Source organism: Tyto alba, unplaced genomic scaffold (assembly GCF_018691265.1).
Source record: "Tyto alba isolate M040663 unplaced genomic scaffold, T.alba_DEE_v4.0 Super-Scaffold_6, whole genome shotgun sequence".
Taxonomy (NCBI): domain Eukaryota; kingdom Metazoa; phylum Chordata; class Aves; order Strigiformes; family Tytonidae; genus Tyto; species Tyto alba.
The window spans coordinates 2,405,997-2,418,706 of record NW_024881327.1 but is presented as its reverse complement, the minus strand read 5'-3'; positions in this window follow the sequence as shown (position 1 = coordinate 2,418,706).

The following is a 12,710-nucleotide window of genomic DNA, read 5'->3' as shown; positions in this document are numbered from 1 at the left end:
TTCTTTCAAAGATAATGACTGGCCCAATGAGGCCGGTTTCCTAAGAAAAATATGCAGATTAGTCCTCTTAATACTATACAAACTTTTTACTAGGACAACAATATTTACTGTTATGGGCCAAATTCTGATGAAAATATCAATTGGGCAGTTGACCAAGAATCCAAAGGAGAGTGATGGGGCTGAGAAGACTGCAGTGTATTATTTCTGAAGTACACCGAAACCAAGGAGAACACAGAGATTTAAACCTGCAGTTCAGATGAGAATTGGAGGTAGAGCAAAGTACATGCTTGAAACTCATCTTCCTCCTTAAAGCTTTCAGAAGATTTTTATTCCCTAGTCCCCACCCTTCCCCTGAGGGTGTCCTGACTGCTGAGAGCTTTGTGATTGCTGGTGCAGCCCAGCACTGCAGTCTGTGTAGTGATTCTTGAGAAGCAAGAAAATTAAAGCTCTGTGGAATGGGCACTCCATGGGAACCTTGCCATTTACTTGAAGTTTCTTCTTGGTATTTCTTTGAGTTGAGCCCCATAGAGCAGGCAGGGACTCCTGTGCAAAGCAGGCTCCGTGCTCAGTAGTGTGAGCGCTGACCATCTGTTAGAGGGGTAAGAGAATGAGGTAAAATTTGATCTATGCTTTGTAACAAGCTGTTGTTTAACTTTGCTATTGTCCTCTCTTATACTCACCACTAATATATTAGCCTTGCTTTGTGATATGACTAATATCTTTTTCCTCCTCTCCACCCCCTCTAAATGTCTGTTTTCACAATGTTTAAGGTGACAACCTGTGTAAAATAGTTTTCGAATTGACTTCATTTTTTTGGAGAAAAAAAAATTTAAAATCCAGAATGAGTCAACAAAGCCAGCAGAAACATAATTTGAAGTAGGCAGAATTATTACACAGTTATGGTGTGCACATACATTTGGAAAAGACTGTAAAGCACAACAACGGACGGTTGTTATTTACACCCTACAGTTGACTGCACACTCATCATATTGGCAACTGTGTGTACAGTGTGATATTGATAATCAAATGGTTTTTGTAGTATGAGGCCAAACCCAAAATGTCCACAAAATGGAGAGTTTTGCTGTGAGAGAAATTAAGAATTGAAATCATTACAGAAATCACTATTTTTTTTCTTTAAATTAATGGTGGTTTAACCACATGGCTGATAGTGGTGATAGGAGGCAAGCGGTTAAATTTCTATAAATCAGGAAGAGCATTAACCTCTTGCTGTTTAATCTTTTCTAAAGCAAATGAAATGTTGTATGATATGGTAGCATTAGTGACTAATAATAGTACTTATCAGCAATTCTTAAATCAGTCTATTATCACAAGATTAATTAGTGTCACCATTTTATTCTTCATTAATTAAGTAAGCAATTTGTAGCTAATTGCTAACTTCTTGGGTTTTTCAAAAATCCTTTCCCTGGATGTTTTTTTTCTTTCTGCCGGTATGATATTGTCTCTAATGCGATGCAGCGGAGCTGTTGAGTCCATGTGCTTTTTGGAAAAAGTAGGTAAATTACATGGTATCTGGCACTTCTTATGGGCATGTATTCAGTGCATGTAATCTTATTTCCATGTGATGCATTTATTTACTCTCTTCTCTTCAGTCGTGACAGTAGTTTTGGATTTCACTGAACTGTTCCACAAGTGAGAAGTGGATTACACTTTGCAGGAGCCTTAATCCAGTGGGGAATAAAACACGTGGCTAAAGAAGCTGGGAATCCCTGTGAGTATCCTATCAGAGTAGATAGAATAAGATGGAAAGTGGAAGCTCGTTGCAGCTAGCTTTGAACCAAAATGTGTCCTATCACTTTAACTGAACGGCTTTACTTGGGGTCCATCATGAGCAAAGAAAGTTGTCATGGAAACCTTGATGGGATAATTACTATCCGGGCAGAGCAATAAGGCCCCGGAGACTGTGTAATCAGGTGGCCATTTATTCTGGAAGACTTTGGCTTCTGCCTAGTAAACGAGTATGGAAATGGTTGATTAAATGAAAGCTGCTCTTGTAGGATCCAGTAATGAGATATAAACAATTTTTCCTGCCTATCAAAGACAATTACCGCATGGTGCTTTGATTTATTCACTGGTAAAAATATTCTAAAGCTGTTTAGAGGAGCCCAAGTGTGAAAGCTAAAGAAGGTTTTGTTCCGGAAGATAGTTTTGCTCCAAGTTCTCCTCCCTTCCACATTGTCTACACTTGCTGTAATTATCACGATCGTGTTCTTTCCTGTTAGCTTGGGTATCTCTGTATTACACTGCATTACACAGTGTACACATAACCAAAGTGCCAATTACACCACTTGTGTTAAATATCATCCTGTACAAAAAGAATATGCGTAATTAGTCTTGTTTAATTTGCATATTTCACAGTGTTAAGTGCAAAAGGCTAAAATAATCATGCGATTGTCTTTAGAAATGTTTAAAAAGTCCCTCAAGTACTTTTGTGAAATAGGTGATTGGAAAGCTTATCGAGTCCTCTCAGTCATACTATTCTGGTTATCCAGGAATCCAGAATTCAAGCTGCACATGTGTCCTTGATGTAGTTTTTAGAGCAGTTTCCTAAATCCATCATGTTTTTATATAGTTACCACAATAGAAAGAAGATGGGAACTAAAAATAAATGGCAAGATTGTTTGCTACCTCGATACTAGGACTCTAAATCCCTTCAGGGTCATGGCTTGCCCTTTAAAGGTATATAAGGTAACCATTCAGAACTGTCCACTTATTTACACTGGCACCATTTTGGAGACTGTTGTGTCTTAGATTGTAGGCAGTACTTGTAGGATGGTTAAAAATAAAATTGCAATTCAAACTGGCTCCTTCTGAGTTTCAAAACTGTCATGAAAGCAATCTGTTCACACACTACTGCTATACATCAGGGCTGGATGCAGTCAGGATGTGAATAAGGGTGCTATTGAACAGCACAACACATCCTCTGTCATATGACATGGAGAGCACATCAATCTGTGCAGAGCAAATGGGGTTGAGCGGGAGCTGTAGCTCCTTTATGTGTCCCCTGGTAAATCTGTCCTTCCTTCTGGTATATAGAGGCACCTGGTTTTGGTCTGCAAAGCTAATGCTTATCATGCCTTTTTTTTGTCAAATATCTGCAAGTGTGAGGCACATCAGTGGATCCAGTCAAGTGGCTGGTACCCTGTGAAACTCCCTAAATATCATTCCTTTAAGCAGATACTAACTTAGTGAAAAAATGGTGTGTGAACAGAAATTACTGGAGTGGAGGATCAGTTTTGCACAGGTGCTGGAGAAGAGGGAGGAGAGGGTCTGTGTTTACTTCCCTAGGTAATTTTTCTGCCCAAGGAAACTGATCCATGAAACAACCTGTGTGAAGGTTGGGTGTAAGGTAAGTCTACAACCACAAACTCAGCTGAGTTGTCTGTCTTTTGAGAACAGAGGTCTGTATACAGCTGTGTTTGTCTCCCTGAAGAGCACAGGCAGTCTAACTGGGTGTCTAAAGTATCTGTAAGACTCCTATCAATTTACAGAATCAGATGGAAATTTAAGACTTCACCTACAGATGGATTGGATTCCTGCTTTTTGACCCATAACTCAGGATCAATTTAGAGTCTGTTTTATGCTATCCTTATTCAAATACATGCCCCTTGGAGGAGAAAACAGTTAGGGTTTGTGAGGTGATATCTTATTACTCTCATCAGGAGCCTTAAAAAAATAGCAGTTCAATACCGTATGTAGACCTGCATATGAAAGGGTTGGATGTTAGAATGGATGACTGGTTAAAAACCTGTTTAAACTGTGCTTTGTTATCTGAATGAGCTAAAAGCAGGTATGTATGCTATATTAATGGTGGTAACATGCCATAAGTGCCTAAATGTCCCCCAAGACAGATCCAGCTAGTGATGATTTTGACTGCAGCATAATTCACTAATGTGAGCAGGATAGCATTTCACAATAATTATTCTTCCCAAGAATTATTTTCTTCTGTGTTGGGACAGACTGAAGAAGTCATGTAATCTGAGTGCACATCTTAAACATTTCAGTTGTGACATTTCTGGATAAACCAGGTCAAGACAATTTGGGTGATAAGAAAGAACTGCTTAAAATTTTTTTCACACTGTTAAATTCTTGATTGTAACCTGTCAGTTTATTGCAAGAAGTCAGTTGCTGTCTTATAGAGATCGGGATTTTATTTTACTTATGTTATCTTTATAGTGTTTTCAACAAAAAATTATGATGGGCAGGGAATGCAAACAAAATTCTCGTGATTGTCTGTTTGTCCAGAAGGTTTATGTACTTGTGTTTTCTATCCGTGTAGATGGTGTAGTGTAGAGGGAATCCTTTTTGTTTACATGTTTCTGGCAAAACTCGATCAGATTTTTAAAAATTCTCTGTTGGCATATCATAACTAAATAGCAGTTGGATAAATCCGTATTTTGTTTGGGCTTATCCAAGACTTTTTAACTCCCTGTCTTAGTTTCTGGTGAGCATTACTCTAGAAAGAGATGTCCTGTTGGCTCATGGAGTTAGTTACAGGAATGACAGAGCTCTGCAGGAGTTCATGCTAGAGGAACCTGTCTCAAGGAGCGAAACAGTTTAGTTCATATTCGTTAAACTCCCTAATCAATAGGGAAGGTAACTATGGAAACCTATGACTTTGTTCAGTTCTGAAATATGATGTGCTGTCACATTTGAAATCTGATATTCGTCTCACATAGGCTATGTCTTACTAAACTACAGTCATACTGCTAGATCAGCTCTGAATGATGACGTGCAGATAAAAGATTCTGCCATTATCGATATCCAGAAAAATCACTGCTAAAATTTTAGTCTTTCTACAGTAGTAACTTAGGTGTAGCCGCTGAATTAGATATTGACAATGGAATTTGCTAGCAATGTAGCTACAGGTTTTGACATTTTGGTATCTGAGCCATGAATATTCTGAGATTTAGTCAAGGTCTGGGGCGTTGGTGAATATTCGTAGATTATTAACCTAAATACTTCCCCAAAAGAAGAATTGTGGAAAGAAATAGATGCTTCTATTGCAGCTTGCATTATTCTGTGCTAGTTCTTCTTATCGCTTCCAAATTGTAGAAATAAATGTTGACTCTAGTCCCAGTAAAAATCATCTTGCTTGGCTGTCTTGAATGCTAGCAGTCAAATCCTCTTATGATGGATTGCAGCTGACAGACTGTTGCAACACACCTGGTGCATACCAGCTGAGAAATCAATGTTATGCAAGGTTAAAAGTATGATGCAAATATGTGTTGTTACAATAACAGTAGGTAAAATTGCACTTTTAAAATTAACTTTATGTGATCTAGACTTTCTTATCTTCCTCTTTTGCTTTCAGTCCCTTTTGTACTTGATTACCTTTACAGTGTCAAGATGTATATGACAACGTCCTTTTCTGTCTGCAAACCAGATTCTATGGCTACCAGCATATGAGATAAATTATTTGATTAATCCAAATGGCTTTGGATCCCTGATCTGGATTACCTTTACCCATTTATATTTGGTCATCGAAAAGCGGCCTATGAAATTGTGTCTTTCTGAATCTGTTGATAACATACCGTTGCCACTCTGTCACCATTCCCTTTTGCTACAGTGGCTCACAGTGGCATTTCACAGATCTCCATCTGAATCCCAGGTCTCGGCAACAACATCTCTACTGATCAGTTGCTCTTTTTAGACTCTCGTGGTATTAGTAGCTGTTACAAACCCACCAGTTCTAGAGATTTGATTTATTGGTATAATATGGAAAGTGATACTTTTCAGTCTTCTGTGTTTATCATTTTTTTACATTTTTTTAGGTTCATTTTTTTTTAGCAATACTAAGACAGTCATGAGAAAGTGCTTTGGATTCACTTCCACAACACATCAATAAAATTTTTTTAGCATTACCTGTCGCTGTGCATTTTTCCAGCCAGAGAAAGAATATGTATTTCATATATATATACATGTATGTGCAATAATATATGCAAAAGAAATTTTATATTTCTGATTGTGAAGTGCCAGTATAGTATTCCAAAATATTGCAATAGCACCTATCATAAACACCGATTCTCCTTACTTTCCCATGATAAGTCAGAAGGCCAGGTTAAACACATTTAGGTTCCTGGTGCTAAGAGAAGGGAATATGCTGTGACTCCCCTCCAGACCATGTGCTTGAATGCCTTCCTCTTTGAAAAAAATACACACATAACAAATAATGCATATACTGATGTGGAACCAGGCACATGTGCCTGTACTCAGGAAATAACAGATGCTCTCAGATCCCACGACATAGATAGAACCACAAAAGCCAGATCAGATTTAGGTTCATAAAAAATGTATTCTGCATCTGTAGCAGATTATTTGTAAGAAAGCATTATCCTCAACTGATTATTTTTCCCCATTTTTTTATTGTAATAAATAAAGGTTAAAGTGAAATAATTTTATTTGTAACAAATATTCTGGCAATACATGGAAATTGGACTAATTCCATTTGCCTTTTAATTTCTTCTTTCCTGACATTGAAAAGGACTGAGTATTTTCATCAGTAAAGATTGTAAAAGATGCTGATGAAGCCTTGCAAAAGACCTTTGAATTTACAAAAGCAGTATTTTAATTCTGTTGTCATGCTGGACTGTTACTGTCAGGATAGCATTTTTGGCATCATCTAACTTTCTGTGCAGTAAACCAAGTGTGTGCTGTTTTTCTCTAGCTTTTCCCACTTCCATGCTACTAAGTGGCAAAAAGGAAAGCTAATAACACAGACAGTTACAAATGCTTTTTCTGGAGTGTTGAGTTAATGAATTCTGTCTTGTAATTCAGTTTGTATTGCAGGGCTAGAAAAATTCTGCCTTTGCACCAAACTTACTTATTCATTTCAAAGTAAGAGTTACTATTCTGTGTGTCATCAGGGACTGACAAGGGAGGAGGGAAGGAGAAAGAAAACTTCGTTAAGAAATCTGAGTTCTTGCTGGTAAAACAGAAATGTCAGCCGTTATCTTTTTGGTATAATTGCAACACCACTTCTCCACTCCATAGATGTTATTCAAGCAGCTTCAGTGCATGACTCTCTCTCATGTCTTCCAAAGCTTCTGCTCATATGAATCTGTAGGCCTTGGTACCCAGTCTCCTTGAATAGTTACTTCACTTCATGAAATACTCTTGGCCTTCCATACGCACTGCATCCTGTCCAGGTGGAACAAGGGGCAAATTATTAATTTCCATCAAAGAACAACTGAAGTAATCTCTCAATTTTTCTTGAATGGAAAATCTGAGTTATTCTATTAACATTTCAAATATATGCATTTTTTAAGGAAAGAGCCCTTTTAATAACAATGCTATGAAAAGCATTTTAAACCACTGTGTAAAAGACTGATTGGCTTAGGCAGCTGTAAAAGTCTTCCTTCAGTACTGCCATGTTAGGTGAACCGTTTTGTGCTGAGGTTTTTCTTTTATTTTTCTTAAAATTTATTTTCTTCAAAACTCTGCCACTGACTTTCCAGCCCTTTTTTTTGCTAGGGTCCTCTAGGAAGCCACACTTTCTGACTTCTCCTACTATCACAGACTGATATTTTTCTCTCTGTTAATAATGCTTCAGTATCTCTTTCTTATCCATTAGCAAGTTGACATTTTTTTAAAGAAATAAGTTATTTTGCTGATGTTGAATTTACACAGGCATCATTCTAACTCTATGTAATTCCATCTGCTACAATAGTCAGGATAGTATTTCTTATTTAATTTCACTTTAAATGAGACTGGTGCTGAGATGGGCAATACTAACAGAGACTCTCAAGGTATCATAAATAGTATTCCAGAGAATTTGAACACAAATGTGTTTGATCTAAAATAACCACTTTCCCACCTCCAATAATGTGCTGAGTTTGAAAGTAGATGAATGCAATTTCTTCTCTCTAGTTTATAATATGCAAGGCAATATGCTAATAGAACAACATTTTGCTTTGTGTTGGACATTTACATATAATTTGCCTATTTTTCCTTTTTATAACTATTCATTTGCAGCACTATAGGACTTCTTCAGGCCTTTGGAATGGCATTTTATTTTAGGCAATGGCTGACTTTGTAGCTTTCTAGATGAGCAAATGCCTTGCATTTAAAGAATTTGAAGTTTGTCAAGGCTATTTTGTTTATTTTTCCTGACTTTCGGTATAAAATGTTTTCATTTTTCTGTGTTGTTTTGTTATGTTTATAAACGTTTAACCTTGTTCATAAAGTCACTCTGCATTATATAAAAGTAGAAGACTCCTGCTTATTACAGACTTCTGCAGGCCTTCCAGGTGACATAGAAAAAGGTGAATATTGGGAAAGTAACAATAAAACAACAACTTTTTTTACAGAAAATAGTTTCAAAAATCCTTTGTTAAATTTCTTCCAATTTGTTCAGACTTTTACAACTTACATAATAAATAATTCGGATATAAATAACTACTGTTTTATACACATATGTATGTCTCACACAGCAGCTTTCCTGTATGGTAGGATATACATACGTTACCTGTGGATAGAGCTGTTTGTTACAGGTATGTTCTTCATTGTTATCTTTCTGTTTATGCTTTGTGACATTTATATTGCATATGCATAGGTAATGTTTTCTGAATTACTGAAAGGTTGCAAAACTTTTAAAGCCTCATAGAGCTAATCTTTTCTTCCACAGAATCTTTGTTTATCTCAGTTATTATTAGGGTAAATCAGTTATTTGAGTGAAGATGAGAAGGGGACTGGTAGAGTCTGAAAGCAGTGCTGCAGGATTGCTGCTCTATTACTTTGTTTTATATCAGCTATTTTGAAGCCTTTGATATAGTTAGTCGCAATATATGTTAGAAAGGAGAGAGCGTACAAAGTTATTTAGGTGACAGCAGATGCTATTTTCTTTTTCCCAATAAGTTTAGATACCTAAGCAATGCCTGTATCTTCCATTCCTGCTGTAAATGGGAACGGTTGCTGTATTTTTGTTTGTGTGATCTAGCTATAGAAAATAACAATTGACTAAATGTAGGTATGTTTACTCAGTAAGGTGATTTGAAATAGGCTCAGATTTCTGGGTGGGGGAAAAACTAGGTGTTAAATGTTGACTAGTGAGAAGCTGGGCAAAGAGATTTTTACCCCTTCTCCTCACTTAGTTGCCCAGTCAAGTGGAGTTGTAGCAGTGGCACAGCTCCTTACTTTACAACTACGCTTCCTATGATGCCAAGCATAGTCCATAGTTTTTTTCTGTAAGGTGTAAGTGTACACATATGTGGGTTTAAATGTTGGATAGTAATAGCTGAATATAGAAAAGGACTGAAGTGATCTCTGGGTCACTAAGTGTAGCCTCCAGCTGTTTTCAGGAATTATGTTATAGAACATATTAGGGTCCCTTTCATGAACAGCTTAAGATGCATTTTGAAGTGAGTCATATTTCTAGCACCTACTACTCTTGTTGGAAGGCTCTTCCAAAGACTCATTTCTCATTTTACTGATTAAACCAGAAGCCTCTTCCTATTTCTGGCCTAAGTTTATTTGTGGCCAGTATGAATCCATTTGTTCTTGTGCCAGTATTGTTTAGCCTAGATTGATCTTCTCCTTGCTGCTGTTCTGCTTTCTGATGTGCTGTCATAATTGACTTAATTTTCTTTTTCCCAGGATAAGCAGGCCAGTCTCTTTAGTTCTTCCCTCAGAGGACAGGGAATCCCTCTGTTCCTTTGATTATCCTGGAAGACTTCGCTGCACCTGATCCAGTTTGACTGTATCTCTCTTGAACATAGATGATTGGAAGTGTAGACTGCATTCATGCTGCAACCCCAAAAATGCTTTATATAGTGGCATTTATACTTCCTTTTCTTTCTTGGAAATTGTTTTCCTGATGCATGGCAGGGTTTCAGTTGCCTTTTCCACAGCTGTATCAAATGGGTGTCTTGAGTATCCTGTGATGGCCATCATTTTCCTATATTGCTTCCAGTTGTCTGTATTTCGTAGCAAACCTCAAGTGCATAACACTGTAATTTGTAGTATTAAAATTTAATCCAGCTTCTCTTACTTCCATCCTCAAGGTTATATAGCTCTTTGTGTATGATATTCTGGTCCTCACCCATACTGGTGCTGCTTCTCAGTTTTTACGATCAGGAGACATTAATTAGTATATGTATTTGTTTGTGTCCAGGTCATCAGTGAAAATATTAAGACAAGACTCAACCTAAAATGGATCCTTGAAGACCTCCTTTAAGAATTGCCCCCCATCCAAGTAGTTCTGCTTGCAGTACAAATCACTGTGTTCCATTTAGCCTGTTTCTTATGTAGCTCACATTTATAGTGCTCATTTCCTCCATCATGTCTAACTAATATTTCATGCAGAGCAAGTCAGTGCCTGAAAGTAATTGTGTTCCTTTGGCAGTGTATGCTTATCTTTTCAATACCTTTCTGAAGTCCAGATGTGATCTTTTCAATTTCCCTTGGTTTTATTTAAAATAATGTAAGAATTTTATGGGAAAAAAAAAAAAAAACCTGTCAATAATCTTTCAGTAGAGAGGCAGATAATAGATACTTTTCTCTCTGTGTGTATTTATCAGAGTGAACATACGGGTACAGCGGACGATGAGGGCAGACTTCCCTGATAGAATTGTTGGCATGTTACCTGGGCTCCAAGCTTTCAGCAGCCCCAGGCACATGTCTGTGCAGCTGCCTTCATCACCAGCAGATTCATATAGCATCTACACCTTGGTTTCTCAACAGCATTGTTTAGGAAAAGCATTCTGCTTGCCTGGCTTTGAGTTATTGAAAATACGATATTTTCTCTCTTGGAATCTGTCATCTTTCCACATATTTATGTGGGATCACCTAGAGCCTTACAAATATTTTCTTTTAATAGGGCTGTAGTATAAGAGATGTTTTAATGTTATTCCTTTTCTCCTATCTGTAGTATGCTGCCATAACTCTGTGATACTCAAGTTCAGTCTGTCCATGCACAAAGATTTATTAGTTTCTCTCTACATAGTATAGGACTGTGTACAAGTGAAGGTGCCAGCTGTGGTTGTCCTGATCTCAGGAGAATGTTCATAATTAGATAATAACATTGTTTTGTGCTTTTGTCCTCATTTGACAGCACATCTCTTCTAGTATAAGGTAGTACTCTGACATCATGGTAGGCAGCAATTCAGTGTTGTCTCTCTTCTTACTGTATGCATCAGTCTTTCACTTGACTTACTTTCTTATCTTACATGAATTAATCTCTTCCCATTCTGCGTGGACCAATTGTTTCTTTAATTGGATGGTGCTTCTTAAGTCTGATCACCATGTCTCCCCTTCAGAAGGTAAATCATTAACTTTTAACACAATACTGTACTGGACAGATCTTTTCTGTCTCATCTATATTCAGTAGCAAATCTCTGCTTTTCAAATGGAGGTTGAGAGAGGATCTTATGAACTACTACAAACCTACAAATGCTCGGGGTAGCAGCAGGAGCTGTCACCATTCAGTAATTCACTTGGATTCTAAAAGCTAAGATTAATGGGAAGCTTGTGCTTGTGAGATATTTTATTGACCAGCTCTCGGAGCCAACCAGACCACCAGCATGGATCCTATAACGACGTTTTCCCCCATGGGAGAAAACCCTGTATCCTAAAATGGAAGAACTGTGATGTCCATTCACTTTCAGCATTTCTCTCTTTCTGTCCTGTGTAATCAATCTCATTCAAGAGCTTTCTTTTACATTCTAATGATGCAGTGCCAAGGGACCCTCGTCTCAAATGAGGTCTTTAAGGGCTACTGATAATGCGCATAAGCTTTTCCAGCACCAAAATTTGAACTCAAACTTAGCAGGAAAAGTCAGTAGCTGAAATTAGTCTAGAAACAAAGTTAATGTTTTACCAGGGAGTGTAATTAGGCAATAGAGCAGCTTCTGGTTGGAGTAGCTGATCCACGGTCATTAAAATGTCAAAGACTTACTGTGCTTTTGTTTGTTTCCTTGTATTTAATATGAGCCATATGGCAATGAACAATACTTCATTTTGAGTATCCAAGAAGGGGAATTCTTTTTAACAAAGGCTTTATAGTAGCATGTGAGAAAGAGGGCTTTCATTAGATTTGTAGGGTTAATTTATATTGGGTAATGTTTGGTCTTGGTTAATCCATCTGTGTAATATTTTAACAGTATTTTAATGAAACCTTGAGCCAGATGTCAGTGTAGTAAGAGTTGCCTATTTTATCCGTTTTCAGTGAAATATTGAGGAATGAAAAACTGAAAGCCTAACTAACAAAAGGGAATTACAGTGATTGTAATTGATTTCAACAGGGTCAAAATTTTATGGGGCATTTGTATGTTCAGAAGTAGTGAAATGTAAATATACAGATGTAAGATTACCTTTATGGATATAACAGAGGCGGTTATTGTAAAACCTGCAATTCTGTCATATATAGTGGGTCATAATGTTTTATAATAGATAGGCAAAAAAAAAAACCCCAAAAAAATAAAAAAAAACCCCAACAAATCAAAAAACCCCACAAGAACCCAACCTTTGTAAAACATGAACTGCATGTCAGCTTCCTTCCTAGTTAATGATAGTCACAAAGCTGGTGCCAAATATGCCATTGCTAAATGAACACTAATTTGATACTGGCCATTCTGTTTATTGTTCCTAGATGTTTGACTAGAAGTGTCTAGCAGACACTAATCAATGCTCGTTACATGCGAATTTTAACCATGGCATGAATCTTCAAATTGGTTGCTGCTGCTGAAGGAACGTAG